The sequence below is a fragment of the Tubulanus polymorphus genome, chromosome 8 (assembly GCF_964204645.1).
Source record: "Tubulanus polymorphus chromosome 8, tnTubPoly1.2, whole genome shotgun sequence".
Lineage (NCBI taxonomy): Eukaryota > Metazoa > Nemertea > Palaeonemertea > Tubulaniformes > Tubulanidae > Tubulanus > Tubulanus polymorphus.
The window spans coordinates 1,653,054-1,659,659 of NC_134032.1; positions in this window are offsets into that span (position 1 = coordinate 1,653,054).

Here is a 6,606-nt window from a genome sequence, read left to right on the forward strand (position 1 = left end):
CATTCGCAGACAGAATCTAACTGAAGGTAGAGACCGGCAACCAGTCTATCTTTATCCCCATGATGACTCCATCCTCGCTTGCCAGGGGTCCAGTATCACTCCCGAACTCGCTTCCACCAGCCCCCTGGCCTCACGAAGCGTGATTTCATTACTGGCGCTGTTGCGCATGACGTCATATATCGATTTGCGAAATACTTCCTTGTTCGGTAAAACGTTCGCTGATTGGTCCATTTAACGGGAAAACCAACAGAAGTCTACTGTCGGTTTGTTACAAGCGCTGTGATTGGTACGACCGGATTCTGGTCGGCTGGTAACGACTCCAACGACTCGTGAGGTCAAGGGGTTCGGGGGAACAGCTTTAGCGTAGTAGGTTCGAATCCCTTGACGGGTGAAGATGTGATGACTCCAGTTTCTTTGGTTAAAGGAAGATTTTCACAACAAACTACTTGAGGATTAGACCGCGAATCCAGACTTGTCCGTCTTTTCAAAGATGGTCTAGAACACCGAGTGCCCTAAGTTCTGAAATTGCATCTACAGGCATTCTCAAAAATCGCCCTTCCCCAGCCTACGTCGCAAAGATGCCAGTAGACTCCGCTATTGGGGGGTTAGCCCATCATTTTGTGGCCCACTTGATACTGGAGTTGTATCATTTTGTGTGAAGTGCCCTCTATAAAACAAGACTGTTTAGACTTTTCGGGCTAGATCCACTCACCCCTCCGAACGAATCGGGACCCAATCGAATAGAGGGTTACCGCGGCTTGAAACCCTTCATGATAAACCAAAATCTAAACCAAAAAGACTGTTTAGTCTTGGGTGCTGGATCGACCCGAACGAAGATTGTGAACCAGCCGAAAGACGGTTCCTGGAGATAATCCTCACGTGGCACGAATTCAGGGTATCTGACTAGAGAATTCGAAAAAAAATATACGTACCAAAACTGTTATCGAGACTTCAATGTCGGGTCGTTTGTTGATACAGCGGTATGAAATCAAGACCACCGGATTCGCGTCGGCAAAGTGCAGCTGTATTTGAACTACGTCACTTGACCAACCGGAATTTTTAAAAACTGTTTTACCAACATATTTAATTCGAACTACGGAACTCATTTTGTAGAGCTTCGACGAAAAATAGCAAATATCTTTGATTTTTTTTATAAGCTTTGTGGCGCTTTTCATAACTGATACCATGGGTAGAACCGTTTTGGCTACATTTAGACCTATATTTGTTTTATCACAAATTATTTTTCTGCAGTTTTGGTTTTAAAAGAACGGGGAACAATTTGGCACCGATGCGATAGGATTCATCGCCGAGTGGGAGATGTAGCCTACTCGATATCGATCCTTGCGCGCGACCCTTCAACGACTTTTCTAAACGATATGCAAAATGTGAAAATGAATAAAGTCGGATAAAACGTTTGTAAATAAATCGGGTGGCGCGGGATCCTATAAAATCCGCGGCTTTGAAACCGTTTTTGTCATACAAATTTTCAGCAACGTAGAGAAAAGAGACGTCAGACGCTATGAATTGTTCAGCTTACAGTTTGTTTATCATGGGTGAGTGAATACATTTCGTTCAATTCTGAAACATTTCTACAGTTCTATCGTCTACAGCGTGCTGGTCACGCCCGAGTCAAGAGTCATTCCTTGAATATTTGAAACCATCTTTGAATTCATTCAAATTTCATAATAAACGGCACCGGTTTTGATATTTTATTGATAAGTTGTAAAGATCAAACCAATGATTATTTTTTTCATCAGTACCACATCTGAGGTTCCCCTTCATACGTCCTGGCGGGCATCTACATCCATTTTGATGTTTGGTGTCGGGGATTCGTCAACTAGACAAATCCCTTAGGACTTTTTGAACAGTTCCGCTTCACAGTTCTTTGAGAAAATCTTCCTTTGTAAAAATTGTAACTGACAAGACTGTCGAAATAAATGAAACAAAATGAAAGGTGCTTTTCGTAAATATCGGACTTTCAATTACGAAATTCTACCAAAACTACACTTTTGGAAATCCAATACAACTAAAACGTTAAGTTAGATATTATGATTATATAATAATATATATTAATAATAATATAATATATATATATATATATTAAGATTATGATCATATATTATGGCTTGGGGGGTTGCATTGCAGCTTAGGGTAATATAACTCATCATTTTCTGGCGCGAAGCCATAGTTTGATTTAATACCATCCTTAGAGGATAGCCGTCATAAAATCTTTTGCTACAAAATTGTCAAAGTTAAGATCTAGTTGCCTAGCTAGATATTTTGGTCTCTGCTTAAAGTTGTGATTAACTATTTACCCGTAGCCTGTAAAATAATGGTTATTTCTTAAAGTTCGAATTTATCTACCCGCCTATCGATCTTTCGGTTTCATCGTTTAAAAAAAGTTCCGTTAGAATGTTAGTCTTCTATGCAAAAGACTGTTGGTGATAGGCCGTAAGTTGCCGTACGTGCGTTACCGCGTTGGTGTCCCTCTATGATGTGGCGTGTTAAAAAGTGGTGCAGATCGAGGGTCGTATAATCTTTTTCTTTTTTAATATGGCCCGAATCAGCCACCATTACTTAACCGTGATAACCCTTTGCCCAACCGTGTGATACCACGCGCCAAATATAATGTATTTTAATATCCGCCATTATATGACGTTATTGCCTTGTTTTTCGTCACAGTGTTGATCGGCATGGTGACGGTTGGCATGGTAACTGCTGTAACGGAAGCGGAACGCATGCAAGCCTGCAATGATTCGTGCGATTCGGGGAATTGCGACTGCGCGACGAGGGTTAAATGTGAAAAACAATGCGGCTATTTCGAGAATGGAGAAGTGGAAAATGATTGCTGGAGCGACTGTCTATCTGGCGGCCAGCGCTAGGTGGATAGTCGGATGAGATGGTGAGCCGGTTTGACGAGATGAATTCCATTTATACCTGGCAAGAAATAAGATTATTTAGGGAGATTTCTGAAAAAAAGGTTCTAAATTTACATATATTCGATTTATTCAAGACGCTCAAACAAATTAGAATGAGCAATGACCCCTAGCGGGGCGGATCCTGTGTCTGATTCAGGGCGGGGTGCTTAAAAATATAGCATTTATGTGATTGATAAAAGGGGCACCGCCAGTATATGGCATTAAAACGCCGGACCAGGCCAAATTTGGCTCGAGTCTGATCCGTGCCAATTTGCCCCGGGCCGTATCGTATCCGTGTGATCGCGCCTTAGCGCCCTCCTCACTCGATACGAGCACACTGGCGCCACTCTGATCTCACTTCGGCAAGAATAGCTTCTAGAATACTAACTTTTTCTAGTGGCGCTTACGCAAATACGTTACTAGTCCTAAATACCGGTAATATTGATGACTTTTGTACAATTTCAGGCGTGGAAACCGACGAAACCCTCACAGACTCCTGGCAGATTCAGAATTCATTTTTTATTTCGATTTTAATGTATGTACTTTGTTATGTGCGCATGTAACAATCTTTTTCTCTTCATAATAAAGTTCGCAATTTTAAAATCTCAAATCTATGGTTTTTCATAAATTGAGGCCAAAAATGATCCCTTTTTCTCGTTTTCAAAATACCTGAAAATGCTCCGGCAGGCAGGATACTTATTTTTGATTATTTGAAATAAAATAATTTTTTTGGGAAATATTGACCAGGCAGGCAGCATTTTTGTTATCAATGGAAATTTATGGAAGCAACCTTCCTTTGTTACCTCCCCTGTTTACCAAATGTGTCATGAGGAGGTTTGCAGCCATTCACCCAGAACCGAATAATCGCTGATTGAAATCATTGTCAAGATCTTCGAACCGCAATAGAATGAAAAAAAAAGAACTACAAGACATTCCGACACCCGGCCTAACGGTTTTTATTTCATTTTATTTCATTTCCTATGAACCAAGAACTTTTTTCGGCAGATTTCATTCTACCGGGTCTCTAAGCCTAGTATGTGCCCTTCCGGCCGGGCCGAAAACTAATAGCCTCGCTGACCTCTGCAACACCAGTCTGGTCACCTTTCAAAATTGTTCATGGACTTGAGGCTTGTTGTGACGTGAGCAGAGATGCGCCAGGTGTCAAGAGAAGTGAGATATGATAGTCCAGTAATGTTGCTGCTCTGAGGTGTCGAGCCCGAATCGGGACGACACGGAATGACCCAAATTCGGGCTGCTCTGAGCCAAGCAACCTCTGGACACCACACCTACCAATCAAACTAGATCTTAGGCCAGTCGATTGGTTATACAAAGCTGTTCTGACAGAATATTACTTGGCGTTCTGAATACAGTTCCGAATTAAGATTTAACTCCGAGTTAACTCATTGAAAATGAACTAATTTTAACCGAGAGATAACTCTAATTCACAACTGCGGAACTGGGTCCTGATTTGTCAGGTTGTTAATGAGTTGTTTGACGTAGGAGTTTCCCTTTCTCCTAGTGTTCGGTCCAACGAGGGCTTTGGTATTATATCCCTCGGAAGGTAAGCGGTGTGAAGTGGTTTCAATCGTTTAGCATTGATAGGCGATTTTATCGAGGCATCACGTGTGGCTTACATATTCTGTTATATCTAAAATTGCGCAATTTTAGAATCATGCCTGCTAAGTACGTCCATACTGATTATGATGAAATATACCGGGACCTTTATACTACTGGAAATACATTTTCTAATAACTCTGAATATGATCGACAAACGATGCCTCAACCGTGTCAGATTCCCTTAGTATGAATCTTACGTAGATTTCAACTCGGAAATACGGCGACGGCGACAAAGTATGTTGCAGCAAGAAAAATTAAAACGGTAACACTTGAAACAGAAAATGAAACTATTCGAAAATGAAAGTCTGAGTGTACACAGCTGTGAATCGAATTGGGGAACTGTGTGCGAGACTTCTGTTTCTGGTATTTGTTATTTGGCTATTCGCTATGCAAGCAGGAGTAGTTACTGTCGCAGTTCTCGGTAAGTAAATTCTCAAAAGAAGTTGACTACGGATCTATAGGCGCAATTGATGAGTCGTAGGCTCGCGCTGGTATATAGAATATAGAATATATTTTTTCATTGTTCACAAAATGACATTTGCTTAGAGCGAAAAGACAATGCGATACAATAGCAGAAACAAAATTCTGTTTTATTTTTGGATAGATGTAACGATTAGAAATGTGACAATGAAATAACACTCGCTGGGCCAAATTCGGTTTTCGTAGCTAGTCGACTAGTGGTCGGAACTAATAACCGAACACACTATAGTTCGGTCGTAACGTATTTCACAGTGTCGGCCATCTTGAACCTAGGTCCGAACTTTAGCGACCGTGCTCAATTGCGTGGTCGACCATTTCCGGACCATAGTTCCGACTAACGGACATTCGGTTTCATGTAGTTCGACTATTATCGTCTAACTCCGATAACCGAAGGTGGCCCTGGCTGAGTCGGGATCGAACCCGGGTCTTGCACGTAGAACGCAAGCCCAGTAGACCAGTAGACCATTAGAACTAGTTAGTCTATTAGGCAGTGGCTATACAGGTTGCCATATATGCGAAACGCGAGGGGATTCTATGACATTAATTCATGGAGTCTCTATGTCTTTTCTAGAATGTTAGTTCGTAGATTTCTAAACACAAAATTGATGAAGCCTCGGAACTTACGTAACAAACGTTCCGATATCATGAAATAAAGAATTATAAAAAATTACTATTACTATCATTATTATCACTATTATTAATATTATTATTAATATTTCAGTTGTTGGTTCTATGATTAGTCTGTTTCGGGCGTGCGAGTGTGTGTCCGAGGCTAGACTCGAGGGTAGATTCCAGTTATGCATGGATACTTGTAAACTGGGCGATAAGTGCACCTTGTATTGCCAAGAGATCCTGGACTGCGAGGTGAAGTGTCGGACACCTGATGGCGAGTACCCTCAACAGTGCTGGAACACCTGCTACGCTATTTATGGCCTCGCAAAATGATCACTTTTTTGTTGGAATGATGAATAACGTCTTACTGTATAATTGAAATAAAATGATCGCGTTCATTGCGCCCTTTTTTATTTTTCGGATTGAAACTTTACGGGAATCGGAGGAAATTCATTTATGTTTTTGTTTTATGAATCCCAGCATTTGTAGGCACGGATTAAGCCGGTACGACCGTCGATTTTTCAAGAACGATTTTTTTCGAGGCATCGCAAACGTTTAAAACGCGATGATTACTGTATAGCGGTAAACAAATTAGTTTTTATTATTATCGATTGATTTATCCACTTATTTCTAGCACAATATCTGATAATCATCCAATTCATTGTCGACTGATTCGCTTGTTAACCGGCAGTTAGACAGTTAAACTCTTGAGTTCTGTCGGAAGAGTGAACTCTTACTCACAACTGTGGAACTGGGTCCAGCTGATTTCCTGTAAATATGCTAATTGATGATCGGATCGTTACTGCTGAAAAGTGATCTATCTGCAATTCTGTTCAAAATCTGTATTCAATTAACACGGTAATCTCCATCGGAAGATTAGTCCTTTTTAAGTGGCAATAAAGAGTTGAATTGAATTATGGATGCGCCGATGTGGATATTCTCGGAGCCACCCATTTCTAACAACCGGAGCTCAATCGGC